Below are 22,826 nucleotides of genomic sequence, written 5' to 3' on the forward strand. Positions count from 1 at the left end.
TGGAATCAGTCCCATTATTACAAGATAGTCATGGTTTTCCTTAAAGATTTTGGATTAACATGCCTAAAACATAGACAGATAGATAGATAGATACTTTATTGATATCCCGAGGGAAAACCATCACCCTTATGAACTCACACATATACTGAATGAATTACATTATCTGCAGTTTACATCTACATACAATGTTTTAATTGATATATTATTTAGTTATTTTGATGAATAGGACTCCAATGAGTTGCTCCTCCTACGTCATTGTAACACATTGTATAATGACAATAAAGATATTCTATTCTAATCAACAGGGCCACTCCCATTAGGACATTAACGTGTAATGCGTAGGCCCTTTAAATGATCTATACGGCGCCATCTGCCCCCGCCCAGCGTAATGTATTTAGGTGAGTGCGGAAGTGGGCGGAGGAGAGACGGTGACCAGGAAGTGTTCGAATGTGTGGCGCCAAGGGAGGCCATGGGCTGCAGGCTGCTGTGACCTCCTCTGTTCGGGTCTGTAACGGTATAAGGAGACGTAATGCAGATTGACAGAGGAGAGCTGTCGGGACCGAAAAGATCTCTGAGGTCGGCCATCACAAAGGTGCATTACCGCCGAAGAGGACGCACATTGGAGGAGCCGATACCTCGTTACCACAAGCCTGGGCGCGTGGCGCGGTTGACCCGCTAGCGTAGCGGTTAGTGATTCCGCCTGCAACACCGAAGACTGGGGTTCGAATCCCAGACGGTCCGACGTTTGATAGTCTGGTGAGTTTGTTCTCTTTTTGATTTATTTCAGTTTTGAAATGAAAAGCTCATGTGTATCAAAAGATGTGCGCAGGCAGGGCCCTGGCAATAGAGTCCCGGTGAGCGACATCGGCCCACTCAAAGTTTCTTGTGAAATTTTCTAGTTATTATTGTTATTACTATTATTTTTTAACTATGCCAGGGTCTCAAAAGGGCTGAATCAGAACAACACAAGGGTGTGTGTCCATACAGTACTTACTAATCAGAGTAGTACCCTAAAAGTTTAGCACCAGCAGAGCACAAAATATGTTTGAATTGATAATAGATTTTTGAATTCATTCATAAATACTTTGTCAAAATAAGCAGGGGAAGGCATGTAGAAACCACTGTTGGCGGCTTGTCCCTCTCTCTTTCTCTCTCTCACTCCTTCTTTCTCCATCCATCTCTCTGAAATGGCAAAACAATCATTGAGTAGCCTCTGAAAAGGTATCAAAATTGACTATTGTGATTTCACTCCAGAAATAATGTGAACAAGTTCACTCAAATGTTTGTAGAGAAAATTGTGTCCTCCCAAAATATGGTGAGGAGATGTCCCTAAATTCCACATGCGTCCTCCTCCCTATACGACACAATAACTGTTCTAATGGGAATGTCGATGCCAGTGTTTCCTTGAAATTATTCATTGCCCTTGGTTAAGCACATGGAATGTGACCGACACATGACAGGGAGCCTGACAGACATGGACAAAGTCTGCATCCTTTCTCATTTCTATACAGTTAGCCTAGCACTGTATGAAGTGAGCATAACTATCAGATTGCAGATTTCAGAAAACTGCAGAAATTGGTGATGACAGTCTCCCAAGTCCTCGTGATCCATCAGAACTGAAACTGACTCCGAGTCAAACCCTTTCCCTGCCTGCATGTTTTTTCCTTAATTCTAATAACTAAACCAGTCCTGTTTGCCTGTTTTAATTGCAACTGGATTCTTCCCCTGCTGCCTCACACTCACCTGCTGTACCATGTTGAATACTAGAGTAACTTACCACAAAATACACTTTTCTGGGTTAGAAAATAAAATGAAGCTGGACCTAGACATGCAGACTGCTTCTACAAACATTTGTGAAAGAATGGGCCGCTCTCAGGAGCTCAGTGAATTCCAGCGTGGTACCGTGACAGGATGCCACCTGTGCAAAAAGTCCAGTCGTGAAAATTCTAAATATTCCACAGTCAACTGTCAGTGGTATTATAACAAAGTGGAAGTGATTGGGAACAACAGCAACTCAGCCACAAAGTGGTAGGCCATGTGAAATGCAGATGCTGAGGCGCATAGTGCGCAGAGGCAACTTTCTGCAGAGTCAATCGCTACAGACCTCCAAACTTCATGTGGCCTTCAGATTAGCTCAAGAACAGTGCGTAGAGAGCTTCATGGAATGGGTTTCCATGGCTGAGCAGCTGCATCCAAGCCATACATCACCAAGTGTAAGTCAAAGCGTCGGATGCAGTGGTGTAAAGCACGCCACCACTGGATTTTAGAGCAGTGAAGACGTGTTTGTGTCTCCATCTGGCAATCTGATGAACGAGTCTGGGCTTGGTGGTTGCCAGGAGAACGGTACTTGTCTGACTGCATTGTGCCAAGTGTGAAGTTTAGTGGAGGGGGATTATGGTGTGGGGTTGTTTATCAGGAGCTGGGCTTGGCCCCTCAGTTCCAGTGAAAGGAACTCTGAATGCTTCAGCATACCGAGAGATTCCATGTTCCCAACTTTGTGGGAACAGTTTGGGGATGGCCCCTTCCTGTTCCAACATGACTGTGCACCAGTACACAAAGCGAGGTCCATTAAGACATGGATGAGTGAGTTTGGTGTGGAAGAACTTGACTGGCCTGCACAGAGTCCTGACCTCAACCCGATAGAATACCTTTGGGATGAATTAGAGCGAAGGCTGTGAGCCAAGCCTTCTTGTCCAACATCAGTGTCTGACCTCACAGATGTGCTTCTGGAAGAATGGTCACAAATTCCAATAAACACACTCCTAAACCTTGTTGAAAGCCTTCCCAGAGGAGTTGAAGCTGTTATAGCTGCAAAGGGTGGGTCGACATATTAAACCCTATGGATTGAGAATGGGATGTCACTTAAATTCATATGTGTGTAAAGGCAGATGAGCAAATACTTTTGGCAATATAGTGTATTTTTAGTGTATTTGATAGAAGCAGGTTTGCCTGATGTTTTTCTGCCCTCCAATAAGAATCAAAGTTGTTGAACCATGGATATGTACAGTTCATTTTTGTGAAATTTCAAAATGTGGGTCATCATAAACTATCATACTGCCTTAGAATATCTTATTTAGGCTGAAAAAATCTATTCTGGTCTTGAAGTGATTCACAAACTGTGAACACTGTGACTATGATGTATTTCTCGCAAAGACAAAACAGTAGAATTTACAAAACACAACATATTAAAACATGAATTATAAGCTTTACTGCATTTTTGCAGCATTCTTGTATTAGTTAAACTTTTAAACTTTTGTTCTCATATTGTCATTGTCTTTGTCTCTCTCTCCCACTTTTCCCCCTAGTCTCTTGTCCTCCACATTTCCATCTTCCTCTTGACCGACAATACATACTCTCCTCTCCCACAACACATCCTCACTGCCTCCACTTAATGGCTTTCAGGTTGTCATCCAGCCTTTGAAATATCCAAAGGACCGTCAGCTCTCTCCCACCATATTAGCTGCAGCTAAATCAGGCTTGGTGGCAGAGGCTGACTTGTCGCTCCTGGAGGGCGAGTGGGTGTCTGGAAGCTGATCAGACGGCCCAGCACTCGGGGGTGGAGGAGCTGCCACCCCCAGCTACCTGGATGCTGAGGGGAGATAGTGGCGCATATGGCAGCGAGCCCTTTAGTCACACCCACACCGACACACACATACAGGCAACTGGATTCAATTACTGTCTGTTATTAACGTCATTCTGTCTTCGTCTTGTTTTCTTTTTTCATTTCCTATTTTTAAAACCTTTATTTTGCTAATGGAATCAAAGATAACATTTTTTACCTGGTTTACCTGGATTAAGGGTTCTGTTATCCCTTCTTGTACACTAGAGTATCCAGACAGCCCTCTTTCTGAGGATGTTTTTCGGAGGTTAGTCTAGGCCCCTTACTTCCATGACACAGACAGAGCAGAAGACAGAGACAGAGACGTAACCTAGTTATTAACCTGTAGTCCAACCTCAGACCCTTTGTACTTTTGCTGACTGTGGGCTGCAAGCCCAATACCCAAAGTCTGATGCCCGGAAAGACAGAACCACATTTTGACATAATGCTAATACTTTTGGAAATTACAATTTTCATATCATAGAAGAGTGGACTATTGGCATTGGTGGAGGTATGAGCCCTCTGAGTGCACTTCTAGTTGTATATTACATCATAGTATGTTTAACTGTAGAGCAGAGCAGCTCATAGGGGTGGACAACATGCCTTGCAACTAGCACAAATGATTTGAAGGACAACTTTGCTAAGCTATATGTGTGTGTATAATAGCTATGTCTTGTTAGCTTAGTCTTCATTGTCTCTCCCCTACTCTCTGCCTTCGTTGCTTTGCTCCCTGAAGGGCTTATTTTAGCGATGCCAGAGATTTTTTACACAGCCTGTTGCCGTGAGTGCCTGCGGCTGGCTGCTATGAAAATCAAAAAATGCCTAGAGTGCCACTGCCTCTGTTAGTCTCAAACTTAAAAGGCTGCTTGGTTACTGTAATACACTTATAGGATTTCCCTCAAGGGTCCCATGAGTTCTGTGGAAAGATGTGACTCTATCTGGATTTGCAGACATCTCAATTATTTGAAGAGGGAAGGCCTCACAGCACTGCAATCCCACCACTCCTTGTGAAGTTCAGAGAGAGGAGGCTGGTTTGTATACAGGAAGTAGGAGATGAGCCCATTCAAACAGCATAAAGTTATTTTAGGAACAAATACTAAGCTACTGGAAAAGCACATTAACTCAAACTTATTTGGTGCTTTGTTATCATGATGACCAACATGGGTTTTCCTGTCCAAACTGGGACATTTACAACACAATATGTCACCCCAGCCTTTATCCAATTCACCTGGCACTTTCTTTTCTAATACTGTTAACATGGGAACACAACACTCAGACCATTAACTTTGTAACTTGAGGGTCAACATTTTATTATTTGTGTGATTCAAGACACTCTTTAGCTTAGCATAAAGAGTGGAAGCAGGGGAAAACAGTTCAAGATTACATCTACCAACACTTCTAAGACTCATTGATTAATGTGTTATATCTTATTTGACTAATCTGTGCACAAAAAAAAACAAAAACAAGGGGAAGTTGGATGTATGTCCATTATTTTTATTTAAATAAGATAGAAAAATAGAACAGAGTACTACAGTGATTTCTACATAATAATATGTCACTGTTGGAATAAGAGATGCAAGTGTAGAAGCAGCTTCTTGGTGGATTGTCATCATTTCACTTTTGTCTGAAATGTGTGTAACTCTGTCAGTGCTAAGAGTCACTTGTAGGTGACAGCCACACTTGTGAAGAAGATTCAGGTTTGAAGCTTCAGATAAGCAACAAACTAAAACTGACTTTGAAAATGTCATTGGGGTTGAGCCTCTACACACAAACTGTACATGATGCTGAGGGTATATGCTTTGAAAACACACTGTGGACACCAATTTGTTCCTAACATGCAAGCACTGCTCTTTAAATGTACCGCAGGACAGAGCAGCGTCAACTATGTCAAGATAGGATCATTCTTGAAAAGACTGTTAAGAATATACACTATATAGACAAAAGCAGTGACGTGCGGTGAGGTTCATGGCTGGTGAGGCACTGACTTCATCACAAACCCTACAGAGTAGCTTATTCACCATTTGATTGGCAGCATTTAGCGGGTTATGTTTAAAGTCTCATATCAGCAACCGGAAGCAAACCCTTTAGCTCCGGCGTTGGTCTTCCTTTAATTATTACCTCCTGCTTCGATTGAAAATCCAGTTTAGAAAACTGCTTGAGTTTAGATATGTAATCCTCCATTTTGAAAGTAAGGCCAGATGAGAGGAAAAAATAAACAGATGACCGCATTTGACTTGCTAACTCGAGATTGTGTCTTGCTGTCACTTGCAGTCGTGGATCAGCGGTTAGGGTGTCGGACCCGTAACCGGTGGATCGCTGGTTCGATTCCCCGTCCCGGTGTCCATGGCTGAGGTACCCTTGAGCAAGGTACCTAACCCCCACTGCTCCCCGGGCGCTGCACGCGGTCGCCCACTGCCCCGGGTTTGCTGTGTGTGTGTGCACGTCACTTGGGTGGGTTAAATGCAGAGAACAAATTTCATTGGAGTGAGTTCCCTCCAATGACAAGATATGTCACTTTAATCTTAATCTTAATCTTATTCTGCAGTCGAGGAGTCACAAGAAGAATCCCTGGGATCATGAGTGCCCCCTACCATGAGGCAGCAGAACTGCGTGCCTCACCTCGTGCCTTTTCACGTCCGTTTTATGATTGCTCAGTACAAGAAACATGTTACACACATACAGTTGTTGACAAAAAACACTGTACATTATATACGTTGGCTAAACTATGGAAATTTAGTTCATATAGCAAAAGCGTTTGAACATTTTAATAGCGACATACAGAGTCAGCAATGCGGTCTCACTGCCTAGCATGTCAGCACAGTTAGCCGAGTCATTGCGCATTGTGGTGAGGCTCCACAGGCTGCTGCCTCACCGCACGTCTCTTCTCAGTATTTGAACGGTAAATGTGACAATTCAGCGATTTTTAATTCAATTCAGCGTCTCGTGCCTCCCCTGACTGCACGTCACTGGACAAAATTAACGGGGTGGATTGTTTTGCAGGGGTTGGGTTAGTCCGTGGCCTAGAGGTTGGAGATCTTGTGATCGGAGGGTCACCGGTTCGATTCCCCCACCGGACGGGCAGGAAAAATTTGGGTGTGGTGGAGTGATTAATGCGAAAAATGTCCCCACCCCTCCATTAGCCGGCTGATGTGCCCTTGAGCAAAGCACTTAACCCCCTAATATGCTCCCCGGGCGCTTGATGCTGCCCACTGCTCCTGAGTGTGTTTCACTGCATGTAATTTGCTGGGTGTTGCATGTGTGTGTTCAACTAAGGATGGGCCAAATGCAGAAGATGAATTCAGTGTGTGTATGTAAAAATATATATACTGTCAATAAAGCTGATTCTTCTTATTCTTCTTAATTCCAATGAAGAGAAATCTTAATGCTTCAGCATAGCAAGACATTTTGAACAATGCTATGCTTCCAGCTTGCATGCCACAGCATGACTGTGAACAAAGCTATGTCCATAAAGACATTGTTGGATGAGTTTGATGTGGAAGAACTGGCCCTCGCAGAGCCCTGACCTCAACCCAGCTGAACATGTTTGGGATGAACTGGAATTCAAATTGTGAGCCAGGCCTTTTCGTCCAAAATCGGTGCCTGACCTCACAAATGATCTGTTGCATGAATGGGCAAAAATTCCTGCAGAAACACTCCAAAACCTTCCCAGAATAGTAGAAGCTGTTATAGCTGCAAAGCTGTCTGTGTATTTAGAATGCAATGTCATTACAGTCTCTGTTGGTGAAATAGTCGGGTGCCCCAGTACTTTTGTCTATATTCAGTTGAATTCAATTCAGTTCAGTTTATTTATGTAACACTAAATCACACCCAGTAAGTTGTCTCATGATACTTTCTTATTAGAGCAGGTCTAGACCAAACTCTTTAATTTAATTTTTGGTACGGAGAGGCACAACAAAACCCCATGAGGAAGCAAAACCTCACAGGCAAACACTTGGCGACAGGGGGGAGGAAAATCTTTATACGCTGTACCATTGTCACTGGAGGCCAGTGTTGTTTTTGACAGTTATTTTATTTCGACCAATTAAATATCTTTTCACAAGGGTTTTCCTAAATAAATAAATTCACTGAAAAGGCTAGAAAGTCATGAATATCTGATACATTCTTCTTGTTCCCATGGTCTTAAAATGACAAACACTGAAATACAAGGACATGATTCATAGTTCAAGTGTATGTTTGTTCATGTTGTGTTGACTGAATGACCTCATTCAGATTTCACATATTTTCTGTCCATGTTCATTGTCTTTGCTCAGATTTTGTATAGTCCATCAAAGTATGTACTATGAAAAAACAGGACAAATGACAACAGGTCATGAAAGGACAGGTAACTGTAATCATCCTGCTGTAAGCCTTACCAAATTTTCTATAAATAAAATGCCAATGTCTTATGTCATTTTACATTTTGCTTATGTTGTCAGAACATCCTCTTTGCATTTTAGGTTTCATTTAATGTCATCCACATTAAGCTTTTCTGATGTCATTTTAGACGTGAATGATCTATAGTGAAAATATGTAATATGAAGAGAGATCCACACATAACCAAAGTCACCTGACTTCTTCCTTTTGTTGTCTAAAAGTCACAAATGCAGCAATGAAATGGCATAACAGTGCTGCTTACTTGAAAGTGGTATGTCATTTAGATTACGTCTCATAACATCACATTGCTCCTGTTCTCACTGGTTCAGTTTTATATAAACTAAGATTAATACCATTATAGTAATTTCAAAGATGCTTTGTAGTCATGTTAAAGTTCTACACGAAGTGGCTTTGCTGCAAATTATATTTTTAAAAATGTAAGTAAAATTTAGTCTGATTTTAAACTCAGATAAAAGCTTTTCACCAGCACTTTCTCACTACAAGCCAAAGACATACAGTATGACTTCAAAACAATTTGAGAGATGCAAACATGGAAGAATAAAACCATCCAACAACAATGAGTAGCACAACTTAAATATTCAAAGCACTAACAAATTCCCACATTATTTTTTGAAGAACAAACCTGAAAATGAGATCTATCCATATACATGTTAAAATGAGTGATTGAGTGACTTTTACTTTGTTTTTTCTGAGTACTGAAGGAAGAGCAGCAGCACACTTACTGCAGAAGATTCCCCCCGCAGAGAAGAGCAGCAGCATCATGCTGAGAGCTTACAAGCCGTTTAATCAGTTTCATTAAACGTCTTTTAAATGGTACTGTACATATGGGCTGGCAGGTTAATGATATTTTAACCTCAACATTCCCAGTCCTCCTACTCAGCCTCCTCTTCCTCCTCCTCCTCCTCCTCGCCGTCAGCACACCTCAGACAGTTGCTGCACTCACGATCACAGCCTGTTCAATATTTCATATAGAGGCCCATTAAAGACACAAGAGGCTTCTTCTCTCTCTCATGCTTCAAGTTCAAAAAGTCTCAACCGCCTGCTGTAAAGAATATTAATGATTATACCAGTAGCAGTGTGTGTGTGTGTGTGTGTGTGTGAGAGAGAGAGTGTGTTTTTATGATAACAGATACAGACGTAGCATGCAAAAACGTTGGTGTCGCTGCTGTTTTTTAATCACATAATAATAATAACTTGATTTTAATCTATAAAAAATATCAGTAAAATTGAAACACACACATACACATATTTACATAGTTGAGGAAGAATGGAGAACATACAATGAAATAAAAAATAACAATAAAATCGTTATTTGCCGGGTTGAAAGCACCAAACTATGTGATACACACATGCTTCCAATCCTCATTAGTGTTTCACAAATGCACCCACACAAATAACGCTTACAATGTGCTCACAATGGCACCAACCCACCTACCCACCCACATGCACACACACACACACACACACACACACACATACAGTCAATAGACACAATAAAAGAAAAGATAATCATTAACATTCTCAACAGCGGGAGGTTTAGCCTTTTTGAACTATCTGCATAGAAAGAGAAGGAGCCTCTTGTGCCTTTTAATGGACCACTATTTGGTAAGACAAGTAGAGGCTAATGAATTACGCAAAACCTAAAATATAAAATAGATTTTTTTTTTTTTTTTTTAGCTTAAGTGTAAGCCACTGACTTTCAATTTGTGTCAAAATGTTAAACTTGCCTTAGAACCTTGGTTTGTCAAGGAAGTTATATATATATAATTTATAAAAAAAAAATTATATACAATTTTTGGTATTTTCAAAAGTCTTCATAGTTTTGCCTGTGAAACAGGGTCCCATTGGCTTAGTATAGCAAGTACTGTCCCGCGATCATCTAATCATTAAATACTGAATCCAGATAGTCCCTGCAGTACAGCATTCCTCCACAACATGGCTGCAGCTCTTCACCGAGCCTGTGCAGATGTGACATACTAAGGCCGGTTAAAGTCAGTGACCTCCCATTTCAAATCAGTAAACCTGCTGTAACATCCCAGACTCAGCAGCAGTGATTCTTCTTCTATTTGCACTGGTCCAGACTGCCAGGCTGATCCTGACAGGCTGATCTCAACGGCATGTATACACAGCAGGGTTTCAAAAACTCACACATGCTTGTCAGTGGCAAGATACATATGAATAAAGTTGCAGTGAGCCATGACAGAAATAGCAAAAAAATATAATTAAGATGTTATACTGGTGTTTAATGGTGGCTTAATGGAATATATAATTTTCATTTTTAGACTGGTACAAATAGATAAGCCAATTAATGAAATAACATACATAAGATAAGGAAGTGGATGTCTTTTGTTTTACTCTAATACATAGAAGCAAGGGCTTCTTCTCAAATTTCTGAAATTTAAACGGCCGCTTTACAAATAAACAGTGTAAGTGATGAGGTTGTAACAGCTGAGGAAATTAAAAATAAAATCCGAAACTGGGGCAATGCATTTTCTGGTATTAGTTTCCATATAGATTTCTGTTTGACAGAACAGTGGACACAGATTTGCACATGCACTTCTGGGTTTCGCCCACGTCCCCTGCAGTTTAATTTATCTTTACTGTCTTGTGGTGTAAATCTGTATGGCCTCCTGCTTTTATTACAAGTCTAAGCAAATCTCATAGTAGTTCTGCTCTACTTCTATGAGGTCAGCTGTCACTACTACTACTGTCTACTGTAAATGAAGTGCTGAGTTGTTTCTGGAAATATTCCTTTCTTTCCTGAAAAGCAGAGATGAAATTGAGTAAATGTCTGCAGCATCTCCCATTTCACTTTCATCAAACTTCTAAGATGTACTGCCTCCAAAGCAGAGGCCTTCATCTTGTTTGTCTCCTGCCTAACTCCCTGAGCTTTGTTTCCCTCCACTTATTTCTCTTTGCTCTATCTCTGACATCACCCTGTTTGCAGCTCACCCCATATGTCTGAGCCACTCGTGCTTCATGAACAGCTTGGTAGTGAGAAGAGGCTTCCCATCAGTGAAAGTTCAAAAGCAGCCCACTCCCTGTCAAGTGGAAATCCACTGGAGGGATAATCCTTTCCTTCTCCATGCTGACTGAAACCGACAGAAAGAGAGGAGAAGAGGACTGACAGAACAGAGAGGAGAGTATTAGCCATCCACCAGACAGGAAGAGAAGAAACAACACTGATTCAAAGTGTTGCTACTTTTAAATAGTAACTTAACACCAATACTCAGGGCGGCACGGTGGTGCAGTGGTTGGCACTGTCACCTCACAGCAAGAGGGTCCCAGGTCTGAATCCCGGTCTGGGCCCTTCTTTGCGTAGTTTGCATGTTCTCCCTGTGCCTGCGTGGGTTTTCTCCGGGTACTCCGGCTTCCTCCCACAATCCCAAAAACATCCACAACCCCTGTCCCACCCTGACAAAAAAGAAATGGAAAATCCTGCTAGACACTCTGACATCACTGTAGTTACAGCTGCAACACCTTAAACCATACCCCCACAACCCTCAGTTGAAACAGTATGGATGATCTGAATAAAAGCACTACATAACTGCAGTCGCTTACCGTTTGCTCTTGAAAGTCAAACGGCGATCTGATCAGCTTGGAGTAATGTCAACAGTCACATGGTGCTTTCGGTTTAGTGAACAGGCAGACAGAAAACAATGATGCTACTTGATGCACAATGGTGATGTAAATCTATGCCACACTCTGGTATCAGCGCTGACACTATCGATCACAGGATCAGATTGGGCTCAAAAGCTGGATCATGTTTTGCTATCACCAGCATCTCTGATCATTTCTTTGCTGATGAGACATTGCTATGCAGATAAACACAATCTTAAAACTGCCTTGGTGCAATGAAAGAATGGCTGTCTCATCTGGCACCAGGGATGGGTCAGATTACTTTGTAATTTAAATACAGATTATAATAGATAGCGCACCATGCTAACTCTAGATACGACTTACTTATCAACTTAATTTAAACATTTGTAAATCATTTAACACTGCACATTGTGAGTGACTGTTTACTTACCCTTGTTTTCTCCTTATGAGACGAAATAGTGCAAGATGAGTGCAAGTCTGAATCAGTTGAAGTGCAACCAGAGCAAAGAGTTGTGGTATCCTGCATATTTTTGAATGTCGACTCAGACAAGCCTATTGGCAGCTCTGGTAGGGGTGGCCAGGCAGGGTGGCCGATCAAATACCAGGGGTAGCCGGTGCCACGGTGGCCTGTAAAAATGTAATGTGAATGCTTCAAAATCAAACATTAAAATATTGCACTTTATATTAAAATGGAAGCAGACACAAAAACATGAGTTCTGTAAATGTAATTTTTCTTAATTTTTCTTTCTTTTTAGTCACCACAAACACGGCTACAAAGTTAGTTGCAGTGGTCTTGAACAGTGGACTCTTGCTTTCCTGACGTCATTCCCAGGTGACACGCTGCCACTGAGCCCTTCAAATCCAGAGCAGTTCTCTCATATACATGCAATATAGAAGAGATAAGACCTGTGTCATGGAAGTTGTGATGAGATATGTCTGAAATGTCCATAAGTAACATTCGTGGTTACATTTTATTCTGGTGACTGGGTTCCTAGTTTAAGATGCTCAAGACAAAAACACCTTTGCACCTTAAAATCACATAATATCAACACAAACGATCAGCAGTCAAAGAATACTGATGCCACAATTAAAATCCTGCTGGTTGAATTTCCCTCTTTGTTTTTCACTTGCTTCTCTTTCCCTCTCTTGCTCCTTCATTTGTAGAGAAACACACACACACAGACACTTGCATATCCCCCATCTGTTTGTGTGTGTGTGTGTGTGTTTGTGTGTTTCCTCAGTTTCACAGCCAGGGCCTGGTCCCGCAGGAGTGCTGCTTCATCAAGTCTGGTAGTGGGGTAGCAAAGGGCATCATCATTAGATTAGTCTCTGATCACTCTCCCTAAGTAATTATCCTCCTGCCCAGGCTCCTGCAGCATGCAGACTTAATTGATTTAATGGAGTGTGTTCTCTCTCTCTCCACGTCTCTGTCTCACGTCTCCTTTTTTTCCCTTCTGGTTCAAGAGCACATTTCCTCCCATCAGAGTTTAGGATTCAATTTCAGAGTGAATGAGGTGATAGGGCCCTGAACTCGAAAATGGATTCCAAGATGAATTCTTTTGGCTTTTGTTGTTTTTTTTTTCTTGTATTAATGCAGTCACATCCCATCACCCTTTTAATTTTTGGTAGTATACATAAGCACACATTAACATGTCAAGGACAACCACCCAGGCTGAGTGATTTCATAACAGAAGTGGATCGGGTTTTGTTCTTCTTTTCAGTTCAAAGCAAATAAGCTTATTTAAAATAAATACAAATTTAAAAAGACTATAATGGCATTATATATATTCAAAGGCTTTTTGGGGAGATTATTCTAAAACTTAACTAAACCAGTTGTGTGTGTAACATCTCGATCAATATGCTTAGTAGGACTCGAAAGCAGAAATGGACACAACAGTGATGATGAATGACAGCCAGAAAAACAAGAAACAACAAGCCTTTACCTGCCTGTTTATGTAGAGACAGTAGAGCTGAGGATGTTAACGATGAGGAGCATGAACCACCTGACATAACCTGATCCTTCTCTGATTAGTCATATTAGGTTGGGACCTCTGTTTATTTATAGGAAAAATAGAAGATCAGTATCATATTTTTAGTAAAGCAGTATGATCACATCAGATGAGTAGATCCCATGGTTCATTGTGTCGCAGTGTATCACTATGAATACACAAAACACACAGTGGATGACAGTATTTATTTCTCCTAAGAGATGGGATGAGGAGCTCCAAAGGAAACTCAGAGCAGACCCAATGCTCTTTCATGTTGGAAGGAGGCAGTCTGATATGGAAGCCTCCTGAGTGCCTTCCTTGGGAGGTTTTCCAGGCATGTTCAGCTGTCTTGTCTGGAGCTGGATAATGTTGCGGGGCCGATGGATAGAGCTATGTACATTCAAGAATCTGGCAATATAAAATGTATTACGATATTGAGGCTACAGTTCAAAATACTGTGATATATTGTGATACTGTAAACAAACAATGTACTATTTTTATAGATCTGTGTTCTTTGTCTTAACACTAACCATATATTCTTCTCTCAGAGTTTTTCCAGATCAAAATGTGTTAATGCTGATGTTATGTTAAGCCCTTTGAGACAAACTGCTTGTAAAAATGGGATATACAAATAAAGTTGACTTGACTTGACTTAAAATATGTTAAGTAATATTTAAGTTTATTTTAGTAATACATATTTTGGTAAAAATTTTTAATAAACCATTAATTTGCTATTATAATTTATTACCAAAACCAAACAGGCAAATGCATGCAGTCCACCATAGTGGTCTCAATAACGTCTTGCAAAAATATACCAAAAAATTTTTGATGTCTTTAAGAAGAGTGAATGCGCACATAGAAAAAAAATCAGACTCCGCAGGTAGGGGACAATAACTCACACAGTGACATTAAATGTATATGGTTTCATGGGGGTTACATGTCTTTGGTGAGGAAGTTCCTGTACAATCAATGAGCACAAGTTTTGGTGTAAATCTCAGCTCTGGACCATGACAATAAGACTCCTGTGTCCCAGCTGCTGTTGACCAACTTCATCTAAAACCACAAATGATTGTCTTTAAATTCCTGCTGTTCATATGTGTATTTTTCAATTTTAGACAAAGTCAGGCTTAAAATTAAGACTACGAAGCATAAAGTATTCTCAGTATTATCAACAAAAGAAAGAGTGGGTTTATAGTAATGCTCAAATAGATCAATAATGGTTTATTAATTATAAAAACTCTACAGGGACATGGCCTTGGATTATGAGGTTAGTGAGATACAGGGTGGAGATGTGAAGACTGGAGAAATCAAAGTCAGTCTGGTTCGCCTTTAGACGTATGTATGTATGTATACCATCTAACCCTGTACTCTCATCATTCATCTAGCCTTCTTTTTTTTCTCGAGCTGCTCTTCTCATGATTTAATGATGACATGTGGTCTGATCTTCATCTGGCATTTTCTACAGACATAGCAGGCTGCCCTGTAGGAGTGCTTTAAACCTACATGTGGATAATGTAAGACCGACATTTACCCATAGTAACCTTTGGACTGGCCTGTGTGTGTAAGGCCCACACAGAATCATGTATTGTGCCAGTCTGCTGTCAAACAATGATTCTAGTGCTATGTGATTATCTTTAGCATATTGATTTGGCTTGTTTAAAGACTGACTCTGCCATGACCAGAAGAAGCAGATGATAGGCTAAGTGGTATAAGCAGCCATGAATATCATATGGCTAGGCACTAATGCTTGACCTTATTGCTGCTTAATGAACCGCCAAGAGACAATCAGTGCCATTTGCTCACCTCCTTGCATCCAGAATGAATCATAAGCATGCTGCTGCCAGCCAGTTTGTATTCAGTGCTGCAAAATAACTCAGTTTTTATTGGACTGGAGGTCAGATTACTTCTTGCGAAACTGTACTCCCTGCAGAGCAGTTGCAGTTACTTTACCAGCCAATGTAATTAAATGTACAGCATAAGCAAAAACAAGCACGAACACTGACGTGCAATACACAGCTTTTTGCACAAGCATTTGCTTAGCTAGCTGAGATAATGAGGCCACAGTGCAATTACTGAAATCGGAGAGGCAGGTTTGGGCATATTCAGCCCCGCATGGTGCATGCTTGCTAACATTGCATGCTAATTGGCTGGAGCACCAGGACACACAGAGACAAAAGCAGCCTGAGGGAGAAGACTGAGACAACCCCTCAAGGGTTGGACACATAAAGACATGCAGCAGTAACCTCCACGTCAATCCCTTTATGACTAAGGACAAAATGGGTGCCGGCAGGCAGTAGTTAATTTGAAAATTAATGGGCCATGGGATTTTTCTCTCTCACTTAAGACACTTTGCAGCCCCAGAGTGGTTCCGTTCATCCTGCCCTCTCCTCTGCCTGAGTTTTACGACTCTTCATATGGCCGAGGATCGGTACTGCATACGCTGCAGTAAATTCATGGCTAATTTGATTAAATGCTGGTGCGTCCTTGTTGGTGGTCAGACAGAGAGGTGCCCACGCACATCCTGGATGAGCTGTGGACCCTGAACGTTTCATCATATAGTCCCCCATGTCAGATTAAAGAAACAATCTGTGATCCAAATGTAAACAAAAGGTAACGGTGATTTCTCTGACAAAGTATAAATGAAAAAAGGTTTAAGATAGTGTTACAGTGTTTTGTTCCTTTGTGAACATAAATTATTATTTAATTATTATTTTACTATTTTCATGGTCATGATCATGGTTCTATAGTATGTCTATTGTGGTATGTTGAGAGTAGGGAAACACTGTGATAAAGGTTAAAAATCCTCTGCTGATAGTCTATATTTTTCTTATAAAAACAATTCAAATACACTATTTCCTCCAAATAAAATGTGGCTGTTTCTTTACATGCCACTTTCTACGTCTCCAGCATTGTGTAAAACATAAATAAAACAGAATAAGATCATTTGGTACTCCTTCCAGACATATCCATTTGAAAACACTACAAAGACAATATGTGTAATGTTGTATCTTGTCAACTGATTTTTGTAATTGTATGCTTATTCTGAATTTGAGACCAGCAACACATTTCAAACAAATTGGAACAGAGACAACGGGTAAACAGGTTCACTGGCAACAGGAAATTTTGTTATGATCACATATGAAAGGGGAATCCTCGAAAGACTCAGTCATTCACGAGAAGGATGGGGGTCCACTACTTTGTGGGACCGATGACTGTATAAAGAATATTGCTATGTGGGCTCAGGAACACTTCATAAAATTGTTGTCTGTTAATACAACTTGTTTGCAAATGACTGAATTATGTTTTTATTTAGGCAGCACGATGGTGTAGTGGTTAGCACTGTCGCCACATAGCAAGAGAGTTAGAGTTTGCATGTTCTCCCTGTGCCTGCGTGAGTTTTTCCTGGTACTCCGGCTTCCTCCCACAATACCAAAAACATGCACATTAGGTTAACTGGCTACTCCACATTGCCCCTAGGTGTGAGTGTGAGAGTGTGTGGTTGTCTGTCTTTGTGTGTCAGCTTGCGATTGACTGGCGACCAGTCCAGGGTGAACCCCGCCTCTCGCCCATAGTCAGCTGGGATAGACTCCAGCCCCTGATGGATAAGCGGTATAGAAAATGAATGAATGAATGTTTTTATTTACTTTTTACACAGCATACCAACTTTTTTAGAATTGCAGTTGTATGAGTTCACATATTTCTCTTAGTGTCAGGATTATGCCTCTTCATGGTATTTTTCCACTCTCCTCCTCCTTGCCCTGTTCTCTGTGTATGTGCGTGTGGTTACCCTTCACCAATCCAGAGTGAATCTGGGTGGTTACCTGCTGTGCACCTGAGTTCTCTCCAATCAACTCCACCCTAAGCTCATCCTTCTTAAGACTGGCTTTCACCTGCCTTCATTGCCAGATTGTTCCTGCCCTGGTGCTGTACAGCAGCGGTCTCCAACCTTTTTAGTGCCACGGACCGATTTAATATCAGACTGTATTTTCACAGACCAGCCTTTACGGTGTGGTGGAAATAAATACAACAAAATAAAATAAGACCATCATAAAAACTGTATTTTTTAAAGATAACAATAAATGTGAATCTAATGTGTACTCGCAAATTTATTAGCAGCGTCTTCGTAACATCGCGCCAACAACATAACATTAGTAACATCCTCTCTGCCCTCAATGCTCTCTGGTTGCTATGGTAACATTAAACATGCCTTCAAAATAAGATACACTGCAACAACAAAAAAAGTGCATGAAAAATGCAACTCACCATAACGCTGAATCAGTGGGAGCCTGAGCCTGTTTCTTTGTAATGAGAAGGTCCCATCTAGGGCCTTTCCCCTTTCCAGAGACGTTTGTTTTTTACTCATTTTGCAAGCTTGGGTTTATTTTTTGCAGTAACATATCACGTGAACAAGACAAGACATGCGTCAAGAGTGAGTCACAGACGGATGTAACGTAGTGAATCCAGTCATTTTTCAAAATAAAACATTGTTCAGACTCTGATAATCAATAAAACGGAAATAATGTAAGTTACTTATTCTTTCTGTGCGACCCGGTACCAAATGACCCATGGACCAGTGTCGGGGACCCCTGCTGTACAGTATCGGCTCCATTTAGTCTCTGGATCTCTGTCTCATGATTTTGGAAAACTTACCTTCGGTGTTTTTTGTGCTGAGGCTCACCAGTTCGTGTCTGCCAGTCTGTTCAGCTTAGTCTCAGCCCTTGTCTGCGCAGCCTTTGTTTCCGATCAACCAGTCTTCAGCTCTGGATGAAAGATTCCTTTCATTTATATTAGACCACGTGCACTCTCCTGCCACTCCATCGACTTGGACTAAAATAGATGAACTCTTATTTGTTAGTCTAAAGACTCAGTTTTTGTGGAATCATTCTTGCACAAGCCTAAGTAAAAACTTTTATTTTACTTTGACCTTGGTGTCGAGCATCTGCTTTTGGGGTCTCATTTTGAAAAAACATGACACAGTAACCTTAGTAAGGGTAAACCAATAGCAAAGCCTTTTGATGGTATGTTTTGATGGAGTTTTTTTTTTAATTCCAAAAAGGTAATGACTCTTTGGGTTCTGAATACGCTGCCATGGTAAGAGCAGGAAAATAGGGTAACTGCAGATATAATTACACACTTTGGCAAGCTGACATTGGAATTGAGAAATTATGTAACATTTGCCCTTTTCAGAAAAAGGGGCATACAGCAGGAATTTGGAGTTGGACTTCAGTGAAAGATATCTATCTATGTATATATATATATATATATATATAGATAGATATCTAACTCAGAGTAACAAACAAATAGAAATGTTCAGAGACATTTTCATGTCCGGTCAAGAGGTGTTATGAATAATTCTCAGCTGAAGGCACAAACACAGAACTTCAACGGAACATTCACCTGCAAAGATGGGCAGCAGCTTTTCTTCATGCTGCAGACAGAAATCATTTAAAAAGTGAACAGACAGAATGTTTTTGCTCGCCAAACTTGATCAAAGAACTGCAAGTATGACATCCGAAAACTGGTGGTGGGCGAGTGTTCTCATGTTGGTTTTTTCCCTTCCCCCCAGCTTAATGTGTTGTCTTTGGATGGTTTTATTATGAGTGGGTGACATGCAGACATGAGTACCATTGGATTGTAAAAGATTTTTCTAATTATTTAATCCTGCTTTCTGGGTCAATAAAGCCAATCAGTTTCCGTCACGAGCACACCCCCTCATGAGATAATGAGTCACTTGTGAAATGGTGCATAATCAAAGCTAATATTCTAAAATTTGAGCTCAGAATGAAGCGTCATATTACACGAGCAGTGAACTACACAGTTAGTCTTGATCTACTACACTGAATTTGCAAATGCTAAGCTGTTTACATGGTCCAGCTCTTCAGGCTGTCTACATCAACATGATGTGACCATTACAGGCCTTTGTGTTACAAAAATGTGTGTACTTCATGCAGGAATCATGCAGGAATACCAATAAGGAAGTAACACAAACACTCTATCTATATAGATATACAGTATATAGGTATATGTGTGTCTGTATATGTATAGACACATATATATTAATGCTGTACAAAGAATGTATCACACAGTTGAACTGTCTATGCATGTGTTTTGCTATTATTTTAAAGGTTGTTGCTATAAATGTTGTGATACATTGCATTAGATAATTGTTGTGCAGCTATCTCCATATACTATATATCCATCCATCCATCTATTTTCTTCTGCTGTATCCGAGACTCCTTTGTGTCCTGCACAAGTTGAGTAAGTATTAATCCAAGTATTAAAGCTTTCATTGACGTTTAATTTTTTTTTTAATTGAGTGTTTTCCTTCCAGTTTAATAACTTATCCCACCAATGTAATAAGGTGATTTCAAACCAGACAAAAATACAATTTTATGGGTCCAAAATGCCATGATTTGGGCAAATAATTTCTTGGTTCGTCTCATCTTCTTTCGCTTATCCGGATCCTGGTCGCGGGGGCAGCAGCTTGAGCAGGGATGCCCAGACTTCCCTCTCCCCAGACACCTCCTCCAGCTCTTCCAGGTGAACCCCAAGGCATTCCCAGGCCAACCGAGTGACATAGTCCCTACAGCGTGTCCTAGGTCTTCCTCAGGGCCTCCTCCCGAAACAACTCCCCAGGGAGGCATCGAGGAGGCATCCAACACAACTGGCTCCTCTTGATTTGGAGGAGCAGCGGCTCTACTCTGAGCTCCTCCCGGGTGACAGAGCTCATCACCCTGTCTCTAAGGGAGCGCCGAAGCTCATTTCGGCCGCTTGTATCTGGGATCTCGTTCTTTCGGTCATGAAGTTCATGACCGTAGGTGAGGGTAGGAGCATAGACTGACTGGTAAATCGAGATCTTCGCCCTTTTGGCTCAGCTCCTTCTTCACCATGACAGACTTGATACATCGACAGCATTACTGCTTTTGCTGCACCAATCTGTCTGTCAATCTCACGTTCCCATCTTCCCTCATTCGTGAACAAGACATCAAGATACTTGAACTCATCCACTTGAGACAGGAGCTCTCCTCCGACCTGGAGGGGACGAACCACCTTTTTCCGGTTTAGAACCATGGTCTCGGATTTGGAGGTGCTGATTCTCATCCCAGCCGCTTCACACTCCGCTGCAACCCCCCAGTTCACACTGAAGGTCCTGGCTCGGAGAAGCCAACAGGACAACATCATCCGCAAAAAGCAGAGATGAGATCAGCCTGTGGTTTCCGAACCGGACACCCTCCGTCCCCTGGCTGTGCCTAGAAATCCTGTCCATGAAAATAATGAACGGGACCGGTGACAAAGGGCAGCCCTGCAGGAGGCCAACATGCACTGGGAACAGGTCTGACTTACTGCCAGCAATGTGAACCAAATTCCTGTCCCGGGCATACAGAGACCACATGGCTCTTGGCAAAGAGCCCCAGCCCCCATACTCCTGGAGCACCTCCCAGAGAATGCCGTGGGGAACACGGTCAAATGCCTTCTCCAAGTCCTCAAAACACATGTGGACTGGTTGGGCAAACTCCCATGAACCCTCAAGTACCCTGCAGAGGGTATAGAGCTGGTCTAGTGTTCCACAACCAGGCGAAAACCGCACTGTTCCTCCAGAATCTGGCAAGCCCACACCATGGGCAACTCTAAAGGAGAAGAGATTCTAGTCTCTCTCAAGGAGTTGGGTTCCAGAGCCCAGGCTGTGCGTGGAAGTGAGCCCGACTATCTGTAGCTGGTACCGCTCAACTTCCCACACTAGCTCAGGTTCTTTCCCCCCCAGTGAAGTGACATTCCATGTTCCTATAGCCAGAGTGTTTGTCCTGGGTGTTTGGGTCACCAGGGCCCCTGCCCACAGCTGTCCCCCAAAACACATTGCATCGACCCCTTCTGAATCCTCCTGTGGGTGGTGGGCCTATCATTCATTTGAGGCTTTTGAACCACTCTTAGTCAGATCTGTCACCTAGGACCTGTTTGCCTTGAGAGACCCTACCAGGGGCATTAAGCCCCCGACAACATAGCTCCTAGGATCATTCGGGTACTCAAACCCCTCCACCACGTTACGGTGGCGGTTCAAGGAGGGGTATACTATATATGTCCTCATAAATTAACATTAAATTAAATGAAATCTTTCCATAAATACAAAGTATATTATGTCCTTGTTCTTTTACACCATGGTATGTCTGACCACATCCATCCATCCATCCATTTTCTATACCGCTTATCCGTCAGGGTCGCGGGGGAGCTGGAGCCTATCCCAGCTGACTACGAGCGAGAGGTGGGGTTCACCCTGGACTGGTCGCCAGTCAGTCGCAGGGCCAACACACAAAGACAGACAACCACACACTCTCACACTCACACCTAGCAATGTAGAGTAGCCAATTAATCTAACGTGCATGTCTTTGGGATTGTGGGAGGAAGCCGGAGTACCAGGAGAAAACTCACACAGGCACAGGGAGAACATGCAAACTCCACATAGAAGGGCCCAGACCGGGATTCGAACCTGGAACCCTCTTGCTATGAGGCGACAGTGCTAACCGTGCCACCCTGTCTGACCACATGTTCATTCTAATCTGTTTTCTCTTTTTTTTCCATGCCATTATATTCCCCTTCCTACTTTGTTCTTTCCTCATATTTTTTCCACACCTTCAAACATCACTTGTTTTTCCAAGCCATTTTCTTCAAGATACAAGATACAAGATAGGTTTATTTGTCACATACACAATCATCACTCTTCCACATCATTTTCCCTGTTCCTCATCTCCTTAGTGCTTTTTATTCTTACATCTTCTGCCTTCCACTTCTGCCTGACACTCCTCTGTACTTGCTCTTTTCCTCGTCTTTGTTATGAATTCTTAGCTGATTTGAGTAAAAATCATTTAAGAAGTGGCTAAGTCGCTAGAATGGTCCTTTGTGAATGTTACACCATATGTGGCTTACATATCTTGTGTTGTCTGTAGTTTTGCAAGAATTGAAAATGAATTTTCTCCATTTATCAGAAAAGAAAAAAATGCTATCATTCTGACTCCTTGAAAATTAGACTTTGTGATGTAGCGTGGAATTCAAGTGTACCACTACACAGGCACATGCAGTCTTTTTGAAATGCTTTTGGCATGATCCTACACTTTCCATAATGTAACTTGGTAACATCTTTGGTGAAACTCTCCCTGCCTGGAATAAGCTTACTTCCTTCAAACTCTGTGATCCTTATTTGCAACACAAACCTCCTGGCAACAACTGTTGTCTCGAAGCCCAGGCTGACACAA

General features: G+C 41.7%; 1 long non-coding RNA gene across 1 annotated transcript; it reads left to right on the forward strand.

Annotated features, from left to right (window-relative positions):
• Positions 1–384: 384 nt before the first annotated feature.
• On the forward strand, positions 385–18,502 carry LOC124063926. The gene is made up of 3 exons (XR_006844178.1): positions 385–756; positions 12,349–12,425; positions 18,254–18,502. It is a non-coding gene; the product is annotated as an uncharacterized LOC124063926 (long non-coding RNA).
• Positions 18,503–22,826: the final 4,324 nt, after the last annotated feature.

This window comes from Scatophagus argus, chromosome 8, assembly GCF_020382885.2.
Source record: "Scatophagus argus isolate fScaArg1 chromosome 8, fScaArg1.pri, whole genome shotgun sequence".
NCBI classification, from domain to species: Eukaryota; Metazoa; Chordata; class Actinopteri; family Scatophagidae; genus Scatophagus; species Scatophagus argus.